Below are 13578 nucleotides of genomic sequence, written 5' to 3'. Positions count from 1 at the left end.
CTGTCTCACCTGTGACTAAAATGTTGTCCAAATAGACAGCAACATGGGGAGCGTTTTACAGAAGGTTGTCCAAGGTTGCCCCTCCAGCCTGATTTCAGGTTGTTATTTACTGCCACCAGCAAGCAAATAAATCCCAGTGTTACATGTATGAGCAAGTTTTGTGTTCAGATTTTCCAGTGTCCTCTAGTAGTTCTGGAGCCAAATGCATGAACTTGTATGCCACAAGGCAACTTCAGCAGCTTCTGGCATTTTCAGCCTGCATTAGCCTAAGCTTGTTTCGGTCAGCGTTTACACCATTTGGCAGCTATCATCTGTGCCCTGCAGGGTATTGTTGGCAGCGTCCAGCTGCCTCTGAGCTAACAGATGATGATACCCTCTGTAGTCTCCACTCAGCTTGCTGCTTACAAGCCCTTATAAAATATCTCCTGAATTTAACTTATGTTCTCTTTTATCCACACCCAAATGTAACTAATTGACTTACAGAGAACACCATGAAGTTACAGAGAATGTCCTGTATTCATCGCGCCTCAAATGAAATCGCGTCGCGCTGGATGCTCCAGTTTTGATGCTCGTACAAAAACCCCAAAATGGGACTCGACGCGCGACGAAATTGCGCCGCGCGTCGAGCCCGCCCAAACAACAACATTTCTTCCGCCATTTCATTCTCTCGTTGACCATGCCTGACCACGATCGCTGCACTGCACCTGCTCTGGAGAAGTTCCCAGCGTCGTCTGCGGGCTAGGCGCCGACGTCGGTTCTGGGTGCATGCTACCCTACGCAGGCGGCGTGAGCTCGGCGAGTTCCACCGTCTCCTGCAACAAGGGACAGGAACTGTCGTACAGCTCTGAGTGGTGACGGCGACGATAAGCTGCTCCTCCATTGTTTCTGGCGGTTTGATTAGATTTTGCAAGGGAACACCCGGACGTCCATACGTCAGCACATCGATGACGATCTCAACGCTGATAGGCTGTCGCGGTGCGTCTTCACGCGATGCTGCCGCAAAAGTTCAATTATTTCAACTCGAGCGTTGGACGCGACGCGAATTTCGCGTCCAACGCGACACGAATTACGCGTCCAACGCGTCCAACGCGACGCGAATTTCGCGTCCAACGCGCCACGCAATCGCGTCCATTGCGTCGCCCGGCAAAATGAGGCGTCAAATCGCGTCTTTGCATTGACTTTGCATGTAATCTTGAGGCGTGATCATTTTTAATCGCGTTTGGTGGGTACGCACCGTAAGAGTATACCATGACAGGTGCTGGTGCTGTCTAGCTCTTTTATGCCTGATACTCATTGCTGGATGACATTGGTGATGGTGACTTGTTCTTGTTCTGGAAGGCTGCTGTGGTCTGCTCTTAGATCCACCAGTCACTTCACATTGCTGTTGTGTAATGCCTATTTCTCCCACATGCTTTTCCAGCATTGCTCAATCTCAGCTCTAGGTGGGTTTGTCCTTGTGTTATGTTTCCTTGCCGCTGTGATGGATTCCTTGATGGATCTTTGGAGAGCAGCACTGTGGTGTCTTTCTCACAGACACCATAAAGTGAATCAGCACCTCTGTAGCTACCAGTCCATGATCCATACTTGATCCCGACAGGGACTTTAACTGGCTACCCTCCCAGGCCCCCCCCAGCCAAATCCCTATGGATTGAGTCACTGGCCCCTTAAAAGTATCTCAAGGATTAACTTGTTTGTGTGATTGTAGTAGTGGGGATAGTGAGTAGAGCTGTGTTAACTTTTACAAGCAAGTCTTACCTGGGTATTGACTGTATTTAGTCTGTCTGCAATTGCCATTCTCTGCTTGGTGGATACAGGTGTCTGACTGCTGGTGGGGGTATCATCTGGTCTCCTGGGGTGAGCTCAGTATCTCCATGGTGTTAAGTAGGGCTGTCACGGTAAAGGACTTCCTCCTACGGTGATCTAGAGTGGCTTATTATTGCGGTATGCTGTATTATTGCACCATCCCTTTTTTATTTATTTCTTTAGCAAATTTGTGTTTCTTCTCAAACTTATACACATTTTCAAAAACAGTCAGATGACAGTTTCAAAACACTTTTCTATTTATTAGATGTAGAACACAGGGTGGCAATGGTGTGCAATAAGAACACTGAAATGGGTGTGTAGTGGACCCAAATGCAGTACTCGGATGCTCGATGACGGTTGGTAATAAACTTTATGAAAACCAACACAATCAAAGATTAATCTGCTCAGAGTCTGTGGTGTGGAAAGTTCGTTCTTCAGGCTGAGAGCCCAAACACAGTCTCTGGGAATCCCACGAGGAGAAGACACGAACCTTGTAGCTGCTGCAGCTGGTGAGCAGGAAGCCTCGTAACCCGTCGAGCTGACAACACGTGGAGAAGGGATGTCGTCGGGTGAGCACAGGGATAGTTGAGGGCAGGCAGGAGTTCCGTAACCAGGAAAGCAGTCCGCGGTGGCAGCAGTACCGATCAGGAGAGAGCAGAAGGAATGTCGAAGCCAGGCAGAGACGTTACCAGTGGAGCAGTCAGGATTCCGAAACGCCGAAACAGAGCACGTGGTCAGGGACGGAAGGCAGGTAGGTACACGAGGAGTCAGGCGAGGAGAGTTGGTCGGGACAGGCAGAGTCGGCGTCGGAAGATCTGGCAGAATAACGCTGGAAAGTCTCGCATAGTGCTGAAGAACAATCTGGCAGTGAGTGAGTGTGCTGGAGTGGCTTATATGCTGGGTTGATTGGTGATCAGTTGCAGCTGTGAGGTGAGCAGGCTGTGGAGGTGGGCGTGGTTTACAGGTGGAGTGGAGCAGAGGGAGGGTGAGTGGAAAAGTACTGGCAGCAGGGGAGGAGGAGGCAGGCAGGCAGGCATACACCATGACAAACACGTTATTTCCGTTTTTGAAAATGAGGATTGAGGTTAAAGGACATATCAACTGTAATTTGTCGAACAAAATAAATAAAGCCAGATGTTAAAGCTAAATCATAAAGTGCAAATAATAACACAAATCTTAATTAATTTTTTTGAGAGAGATTTTTTTAAAGAAACTGCAAAACTGAAGTACAAGGCACCGTATATGAATAAACATGAAAAATAAATATTATTCTGCTTGAGCTTAAGGAAAGTCTGTAAGATTTATACCAGGGTTATATCCTTGTTGTGAGCAAGGATAACCAACATATTGACCTTGTGCGGTTTCAGAGATGATAGGAGAGGGATAACAATGTTGCTTGTGGCACTGAAAACTCTCTGCGACGGTGCGCTTGTTGCACAAATACACATGTACTTGTGGGCGACTTTGGAGAGCAGAATCAAGTCAAGTCAAGTCAATTTTATTTATAAAGCCCCTTATCACAAAACATGGTTTGCCTCAGAGGGCTTTACAGTGAAAAACTCCAAAAAAGAACCCCTGTTACGAGGGAAAAAAAAGAATGAAACCTCAGGAAGAGCAGCAGAGGATGATGAGGGATCCCTCTTCCAGGACAGACAGACGTGCAATAGATGTCGTAAATAACAAATGAAATAGTTTTGGCAAAAAGGAAAGAGCAAGAGAGAGGGGGAAGGGGGAGAGAGGGGGAGAGAGGCACAGCAATAATGGAAACAGAAGCATGTCATATTACAACAACAATAGGTGTGAAATTATCAAATGCACTCTATGATGATATTGTGGGTGTTGAAGAGTCTCATGCATATATTGATATGGAGGTGTCCAAAGGCATGATAACGGCATCGACACAACTAGGATCAAGACCACGATCAGAGCGAGCGGGGGGTACAGTATCAGTGCAGCCATAGCACGAGCACAACCAAAGGCAGGGTCACAGCGCCGACACAGACATCACCACAATCAGGCACAGCCAGGGTTGTGGCCAGGATCCGGGAAAGCTGTAGTGCAGTTCAACAGACACAAGGTGGTGAGCAGTACAAAGGATAAGCACTCAATGAGGATCCCAGCAATTACGACTTATTTTTTTTAACATTTTTTTAAAAAATATTTTTTATATAGCAATTACGACTTAAATATGAATGCCAGAGTGCAGTAATAGAAATGAAAGAAAGAGAGAGGAAGCAGAGCTAGAGTGGCAGGTCTGAATGGACTCAAAACCACCCCCGCCGGATCGGGCCGAAAACTCTGCCACCTCCCCCACCTGCCCCTCCTCCCAGTCACACGGACGGGGATGTCAACTGATATCCACACTAACGAAACTAGGGTCACTAATTGGCTATTGTGGTTTAAACAAAACGGTCAGAGAGCAGTATTAGTCCAACTGCTCTCTGACCCCTATAGAAAGTTCCCCGGCAGGTTAAACCTATATGAGCCTGGGCTGGTCCGGGCAACCTGAGCCAGCCCTAATTATAAACTTTATCAAAGAGGAAGGTCTTAAGTCTACCCTTAAAAGTGGAAATGGTGTCTGCCTCCCTAACCAAAACTGGAAGATGGTTCCATAAGAGAGGAGCCTGGTAACTGAAGGCTCTGGTTCCTATCCTACATTTGGAAACTTTGGGAACCACAAGTAATCCTGCATTTTCAGAGCGCAATGATCTTGAGGGTTGGTAAGTAACTATGAGCTGCGACAGATAGGACGCAGCCTGACCATTTAGAGCTTTGCAAGTAAGGAGGAGGATTTTAAATTCAATCCTGGATTTTGCAGGGAGCCAGTGCAATGAAGCTAAATATGGTCCATTTTCATGGTTCCCGTTAGAACACGTGCAGCAGCGTTCTGCACCAGTTGGAGAGACCTAAGTGATTTGTTTGGGCAACTGAATAAAAGGTAATTACAGTAATCCAGCCTAGAGGTGAAAAATGCATGTACTAATTTTTTCAGCATCTGTCTAGGATAGGATATGTCTCATTTTTGCGGTGTTACGCAAGTGAAAGAAAGCAGTCCTTGAAGTTTGTTTTATATGGGAGGCAAAAGATAAATCTTGATCAAAAACAACGCAGAGGTTCCTTACAGATGAGCTAGAGGCCGAGGTAATGCCATCTAGAGAAATTACATTGTTAGAAAGGGAGTTTCTGAGGTGTTTGGGGCCAAGAACAATAACTTCAGTTTTGTTTGAATTCAACTTTAAGAAATTACGGCTCATCCAGGCTTTTACATCCTTAAGACATGTTTGAAGTCTAGATAGCTGATCAGTTTCATCTGCTTTCATCGATAGATACAATTACGTATCGTCAGCATAACAATGAAAATTTATAAAAATGTTGCCTAGAGGAAGCATATATAAAGTAAAAAGGATTGGTCTGAGCACAGAAACTTATGGAACTCAGAAGCAGACCTTAGTATGCGCGGAGGATTGATCATTGATGTGAACAAATTGGGAACAATCTGATAAGTAAGATTTAAACCAGGTTAGTGCTGTTCCTTTAAGGCCAATTAACTGTTCCATTCTGTGCAGCAAGATTTGATGGTCAATGGTGTCAAAAGCGGCACTGAGATCTAAAAGGATTAAAACAGAGACCAGACCTGAATCAGAAGCAATCAATAAGTCATTATTAATTTTTACTAGTGCCGTCTCTGTACTATGATGAAGTCTAAAGCCTGACTGAAAGTCCTTGAATAAAATATTATCTTGGAGAAAGTCACAGAGTTGATGAGCAACCACTTTCTCAAGGATTTTAGAAATAAAGGGGAGATTAGATATCGGTCTATAGTTAGCTAAAATCTCAGGATCGAGAGTGAGTTTCTTTAGAAGAGGTTTAATCACAGCTACTTTAAAGGACTGTGGTACATAGCCCGTTAATAAAGACGCATTGATTATATCTAATAAAGAATTGTCTAATAAGAGTAAAGCTTTCTTAAGTAGCCTAGTTGGGATGGGGTCTTTCAGGCATGTTGATGGCTAAGATGCAGAAATCAGAGAGTCGGCGAAGGTGGTGGAAAAACCGTCCAAATAAATTCCAGGCTTTGCTGCCATATCCAAGCTACCTGTGTCCGGGGTCAGGTCAGTTAAGGGCAAGAGGTGGTGGATTCTATCTCGAATAGTTATAATTTTATCATTAAAGAAACTCATAAAGTCATCACTGCTTAGGGCTGAATGAATACAAGGCTCTATGGAGCTGTGACTCTGAGTCACCCTGGCTACAGTGTTGAAAAGAAACCTGGGATTGTTTCTTTTTCCACAATTAATGATGAGTAATAGTTTGCTCTGGAATTGCAGAGGGCCTTCTTATAAATTTTAAGACTATCCAGCCAGACTGAATGGGACTCTTCCAGGTTAGTTGAACACCAATTTCTTTAAAATTTTCGCGATGTTTGTTTTAATTTGCAGATCTGGGGGTTAAACCATGGAGTTAATTTTCTTTGTTTCATTATTTTCTTCTTGAAAGGTGCAACAGAGTAGAGAACTGATCGAAATGAGCCAGTAGCACTATCAATGAGACAATCAATTTGAGAATGACTTAAGTTAGTAAGAGTATTCTCAGTCACTCTAATGGTAATGGTAATGACGTCAATGCAGAAGGAATCAATTTCTTTAATTTAGCCACTGCTTAATAGTATAGACATCTAGAATAGTAACTCTTACTGATGGGCTTGTAGTCGAGTAATAAAAAATTGAAAGTTATTAAATAATGGTTTGACAGGATTCTTGGGGAAGACTAATAAATCTTCAATATCGATGCCATACGCTAGGACAAGATCTAGGGTGTGGTTGTAGTGGTGGGTGGGTTTATGTACACACTGACTGAAGCCAATTGAATCCAAAAGTGTGGAGAAAGCAGAACTGAGGCTATCATTATTTATTTCCATGTGAATGTTAAGATCCCCTACGATAATTACTTTGTCTGATTTAAGCACTAATCTTGATATAAGGGAATTTATCTACAGGCAAGTGGGTCTGCATTGGAGTTGATGGGATCCTCCTGGAGAAAACATGAATTCAGTATCAGCTCAAGCTCTCTTGGGTATGGTTGTGGAGGTGGTTTTCCATGACTTCAGCAGGTCTCCAGGAGTTTTCTTTCTTTTTCTCTCCCCACATCAGCTGACACCACTCCCTCCATCCTCCACATCTAACATCTCTCCAATGAGTGCATATTTTTTCTCCTCCGTATCATCATCAGAATGAGACCTCAAATTCGTCGTGCTTCCTCATTTCACAGGCATCTTTTTGGAGCAGATTTTACAGATTTCCTCATCTAAATCAGCTGGTTCTTTTCTTTCTTTGGCTGAAGCCAAAGTGCTCCCAAAGGGGCAAACATTCAGTTTCATTACCAGTGATGTTGCCAGTTTCCATCTGAACATGAGGTTATGTGAAGTGATGTCACATGTGGATGTGGCAGTGACCTACCACATCCTGCGGTTGGCCTGTTAGGATCGCCATTAATTCACTTTTGTGGTTAACAGCCCTAGCGTTAAGAAGTGTTCCCCTTCTGTTGGAGCCTTTCTAGTCCTAACCACAATAGAGGTTTCTGTCATTTGATGTTAGAGCATTGAGGTACTAGGTGCTTCTTGGTTCGTGTGGAGGTGGGTACCCTACCCATCCATAGGTCCCACACACATTTCATTTAACTTCTCTCACTGGGCCTGCTGTTGGAGAAACATTCCATCAAAAGATCTACTGTCCTTGTGATGATTTGTTTGGTAAGTCTAGGAAAGGTCAGGTCAGAGATGTAAACCCGGAGAAACCTGAAGCTGCTGTCTCTCTCCAGAGGGGAAAGTAAGGGCTCAGATTATCTCTAAAGAGGAATCTGAATTTGCTATCTGTCCACAGAACAACCTGAAGATGCTTATTCTCCCACAGTGACATCTGAAGAGGTTGTCTCTCTCTACAGAGAAACCTGAAGATGCTGTCTATCTTTCTTCGAAGGGAGCTCAAAGCTGTTGTCTCTCTCACCAGAGGAACCTTGAGCTATCGACTCTTTCCACAAAGGAACCTAAAACTACTGCCTCTCTCCACAGGACCTGCTGTTTTAGACTTTCTCCACAGTGAAACCTGAAGCTGCAATTTCTTTCCACAGTGGAACCTGGAGCTGTTGTCTCTCTTGACAGGGGAACCTGATGCTGCTGTCTCTCCCCACAAGATAGTCTGAGGCTGCCATCTCTCTTCACTGTAGAACCCTACTCTGGTGACACTCCCACAGGGGAATCTGAAACTACAGATTCTCTCAGCAGAGAAATCTGAAGCTACCGTCTATGTCCACTAAACAAACTAAAACTGCCCTCTCTTTCTACAGAAGAACCTGATGCTGCTATTTCTCTCCACAGGGGAAAATGATGTTGCTGCCTCTTTCTATAAAACAATCTGAAGCTGGCATTTCTCTCTTCAAGAGAACCTGAAGCTGCCGAGTCTCCCCAGGGAATTCCCAAAGCTACAGACTCTCTCCCCAGACTTGGATTCGGCATTATACTGCTTATATTAAAATAAACGGTGATGACATTTACATTTAACACACACACACACACAAACACAGACAGACACTAATATTACAAAGAGGACAAGAGAGAAACACTTACCAGGAACATAAAATGTTCTACCTTAAAGGAGTGTGATTTACACCATGATCTACTGTACATTAAACCAGTTCGAGATTAAAGTCTGTAATGCTCCTAGGCTGCTGCTTGTGGTTTAAGATCCATGTGGTTTTTGCCCATGCCCTGATGAGTTTAGCTTTTTAGCAGGCCACAGTCCATCAGAGCAGAGCCACAGAGGGCCCAGAGGACAGATGAAAGGCCCAGGACAGGCAGGAAACTCATATACTATTGCCCCTTTAAAAGGAAATTGACTTCTATTAAAAAACATTGTGGGCTTGTGTGTCATGTGGTTTCTGTGTGTGATATTGTGAACCAACAGCCATTATTAAACCCTTTTCGTGTTTAAGGCTTTTAAATGGTAAATGGACTGGACTTGCATAACACTTTTCTCGTCTTTTTGACCACTGAAAGCGCTTTCACACCATGTCACATTCACCCATTCACACACACATTCACACATTGGTGGCTGAGGATACTGTGCAAGGTGCCACCTGCTCAGTAACTCAGTAACCAATCACACACACAGCAATTCAGGGTTTATTATCTTGCCCAAGGATACTTCGACATGTTGACTGGAGGAGCCGGAGATTGAACCGCTGACCTTCTGATTAGAGGACGACCTTACCTTCTTCTGCCCCAAAGCTGAGGAACATTGGTCTGTAAGGGGGTGTCGGAGAAAAGGGCAAGAAAGGGAAAAAAGGGAAAAGGGAAAAGAGAAAAAAATTGAGAAAATGAGATCAAAGAAAAAAAAATAAGACAAAAGATGAGTGAGAGGCTAAAATCCTCAAGTTTTTAAACTGTTACATGATTGTTACTCAGCAGAATTTTAATGCAATTACAGAAATTATAATTTTTTTTGTAAAAAAAGGAGGATCCAAGGTAGATCCAAGGGTTAGTGGTTCGAGACCTAGCTATCACACAAAAAAATCTAAAGCTTACTAGTGTCAGGGCTAGTTTCTGGACCCAAATGCAGCACACAGGCAGGACAGAGTCTTTTAGAGGCTTTATTTACAAAGCGAGATTGTCCACAATCACAACAATGTCCAAAACAGAAGAAAGTCCACTTCGGTGACCCACCGAGTCAAACCGCAGAACGGGCCGAACCGACAACATGGTTCAGGCAGGGGACCCACCGGGAGAGCAGAGCTGGTGGAGCTGAGGACGGACAGAGTCGACAACAGGTAGGCAGGCAGGCAGGCAGGAATGGTATGCTGGAAAGTCTCTCATCACAAAGAACAATCTGGCACTGAGGGTGAGACACAGGGCAGGTTACGTAGGCTGAGCAACAGGTGGAGGTGGTTACTGCTGACGAGGGTGCAGCCAGGCAGAGGGAGAGAGAGGGAAGCACTGCAGGTGGAAGAAATCAGGCTGATTAGGAGAGAGGTGAGTGAGGAGAGGCTGCAGAGGAGCAGACATGACAACTAGCAAGCTTAGTGAGCTGTCTTTACATCTTACAAAGAAATATTGTTTTGTTTTATCCAGATATTCTTCAGAAGCTTGTGAAACAATTCTTAAACACATTTAGTGTGAGAGTGATATTTGAACAACTAATCTGTTTCTTGTTTGAATTAGTACTTCAGATGAGTGTAAACATGTAGAAATACTATACTTGGTCAACATTTAAAGTTAGTTTGGTATGTTTGGTATATTACATATTACAACAGAATGACTATTTTTTATATTTAAAGCAAGCCCTTGTTAATTCAAAAACTGGCAAATGCAATGACTTTTAAGGCTCAAAATTTGTCAAATTTAATTTAAAACAATTACTTTTTCAACCCATTGACACTGGATTCACCAGTGTGCAACAAGTTTATTTAAAAATTACCAACACTTGACATCTTTATCAATGTGAACATTATTATGTCATATTTAAGTATTTTTGTTGACTCAAAGAAAGAAATCATTGCAAGTTTTAAAACAAAACTGTATTAACTGTTTAATGGTTAAAAGCAATTAGGAAAAAGAGAACACAACCTAACAAATCTGTACAAAATGTTTACATTTTGAACAACATTTTTTATGTTGTGTTTTCTTGTAATGGCTGAAAAAATATAAATTAAAGTATAAATAAAAATATTATTATATACATATATTTATATATTTTGCAACATATATTTTATTAATTATAATTTTGTAAACTCAAAGTTTACAAATTTTTTAGGAAAAACATGAACTTTAAAATTGGACTCAAATTATGAAAGCAAAAATCAAAACACAACACATAAATTATGTATAAATTGCATCAAACGTAAAAGCTGAAAACATAAAATACCTAAAAATAAATAAATAAAAATATAAAATTTCTGATGCCATGATAGTCCTGCAGGATAGTCCATCTTGTCAGTGTCCCTGATCCTTTCTTTTTGGGACTCTTGTTTAAACGACAGAGCCTGACAAAAATCATCTCCACCAAGCGGCAGCAGTCTTGCCACTAGGCAGGGGAGGCAGTGGATCCAAGCACACTGCATTTTAGGCTCTCCACACCTGGAGTGAACTCAGATTTTTTTGGGGGGAAGATCTAAATTTGCCACCTTTGAGTCTGTCTTGATGCCGGGCAGGAACACTACCCATTGCTGGTCATATGGCAGAAGGTTCTGCCAGATACCTAATATGGTGCTGACCTGCTAGTAGTTCAGGATCAAACCACCCTGGTTCCGCAGACCCACCATATACTCTGCTCGTCTCTCCACAAAATCAATGCCTGGCATGTTGTGCTTGTCAACAGCCTGAAAAAGGAAAACAGATCCAACATTCCATAATGAGTAATGTCAAGATAACCAAAAGCAAAAAGGATAGAAAATAATTTTCTGATGATTTTCACCCATCCCGTCACAGCACCAGCATCCACCTACTGAGTCATGCCCACCTGCCCAGCTACAGTACCTGTCTCTAACTGAGCGGCGTCTCCACCGCCCCCTTCAGTCATGTATTGGTCCAGCCTACCTACAACTCCAGCAACAAAAGAAAGTTTCTTAAGATGTTGTACAGTCTTATATACACCGAAGACCAGCTGCTGTTCACAGGGACCAGAGTCAGGCTAGTACATCTGAAATTGAGAATTATTCAGACTCATTTGCAGGTACTTAAATCACTGAGCGTGATCCAATACCAGACTGCAATGAACCATGCTTGTGGACTTGCGAACGACAGATCATGGAAGCCATGCGAGGCATACAAAGCAGAGGTGGTAAAATCAATGGAGGAGAACGGCAAACTGCAGGATGTACTGTGTAGTATTAGTGAGTACATACTGTATTATCTCTGCGTTGCAAATATATGCCATGTCAGATTTTATTGTTTCTTCAAAACGATTACTTTTTTCTCCCATATGTAGGAAGTAATCAAGTCTTCATAATTTTGGAACATTATATTGTAATTATGTTCAATATTAATCTTTTTAAAGCCCTACATTTTGTTATGGTTACTAAAAAAAACTTAGGAGTATTTGGGTACTTATGCTTAACATCAAAGGCCTGTATTTGGTAAAGACCTCAAAAGACATTATAGTGATATAGATGTGGATGACAGATAATGATAATAAATGACAAGAAACCTTATTAAAAAAAAAGTTATTCTGACAACAAAAGTTGACTTAATTTTGAAGTTGAAATGAAAAATGTAACTCTTTTAACTCATGTGAATGTGCAGTGTTATTCAACCCCCAGCTTATTTAAATCTGGTGACTGAGAAGGCCACTCCAGGACGTTCTAGGATCTTTTTCTCAACCACTCTTTGGTTGACCTGGAGGTGTGCTTGGGATCATTGTCTTGCTGGAAAGTCCAATAATCACCTAGGTTTAATTTGTCAACACAAGGCATCACATTCCTCTTTAAAATGGCCTAGTATTTCTGAGAATCCACGATGCCAGGTACAGGATCAAGAAAGAAACAAGAAACAGCCCCACATCATCAATCACCTATTCCTATGCTTGACTGCAGGGATGGTATTCTTCTGGCCATAAGCTTGGCCTTTTGCATACCAGACATACCACTGGTCCATAGGTCCAAACAGTTCCAGTTTGATTTCATCAGTCCATACAACTGTCCCCCAAAACTGTGTATTATTCAAATTCTTCTTAGCATATTGTAGTTGACCTTTGATGTTGTGGTCAAGATTGGAGTGAGCCATAAAGTCCTTGTTTATTCAGTGCACGTCTTATAGTTGCCACTGAAGCACTTGTACCAGCCTTCATCAGGTCATCCTGTAGGTGTCTTGCAGTCACACAGTTTTTTTTTTTTTTTTTAGTTGTCCTAAGTTGCTAAGGGCCATTGATGAAATTTTGAGCATTACTTTCAGGCAGGTTTGCGGCAGTAGTTTTCAATTTCCTTATAACTGGAATGTTGAGTTTTTTGGAAATCTTCTTATACCCAAGGCCCTTCAGGTGTGATGAAATAATCTCCTCTCTCAGCTTTTGTGGAAGTTCCTTTGTCTTTCACGTGATTGCAACTCACCTTGAATATCTTCATGGGTGGGGTTTATATATGCATCACAGCTGAAGCAAATGAAGGATCATTAAAGAGTTCCCAAAGGCTTAATTATGTTTCAACTTTAGGCTATAAAAACTGTCAGAAAGCTTTAAAAACAACAATATTATAAATTATAAAGTTGAATATTTCCGATTACAACTGTATATATATATATAATGTATATATACAAGTTACAAGTTAGATTTATTTTTAAAAAAAATGTAAATTTCTAAATTCTAATTTACCATTAAGCGCGCAGCCACGCTCTATATGGTCACATATTTCACCCACTATTATCCATAATTGATCATTTACAGTGCTGAATATACATTATGTTGGTTTCGTTTCATTTGTTTAACTAACTTTATATGCCATATTCCTTCCTCTATTTAATCAGCATTCTATTAAATAAATAAAAGGTTTCATTTATCACCAAGTTGCTGTCTGTCGATATTATTTCATGAGAGAAACAAGATCAATGTAAACAGGATAACAGAACAGATTGTGAGATTGATTAACATGTTTTGAAATTGTTATAATTTAAAATTAATTTTTTTCCTGAATTGAGAATGGTGCCCCTTTTACTTAAATGAGTGCAAAATCCAATTTCTAACATAGTTGTTAATAACCGCTACATCCTCCACTGTAAAAGAACATGTGGAGTGT

At 41.8% G+C, this 13578-nt stretch overlaps 1 pseudogene; it reads right to left on the bottom strand.

The window, feature by feature from the left end:
- Positions 1-4319: 4319 nt before the first annotated feature.
- Positions 4320-11372, bottom strand: LOC121950058 (annotated as a pseudogene).
- Positions 11373-13578: the final 2206 nt, after the last annotated feature.

Source organism: Plectropomus leopardus, chromosome 11 (genome assembly GCF_008729295.1).
Source record: "Plectropomus leopardus isolate mb chromosome 11, YSFRI_Pleo_2.0, whole genome shotgun sequence".
In the NCBI taxonomy this organism is placed as follows: domain Eukaryota; kingdom Metazoa; phylum Chordata; class Actinopteri; order Perciformes; family Serranidae; genus Plectropomus; species Plectropomus leopardus.
This window is presented reverse-complemented; position numbering and strand designations above follow the sequence as displayed.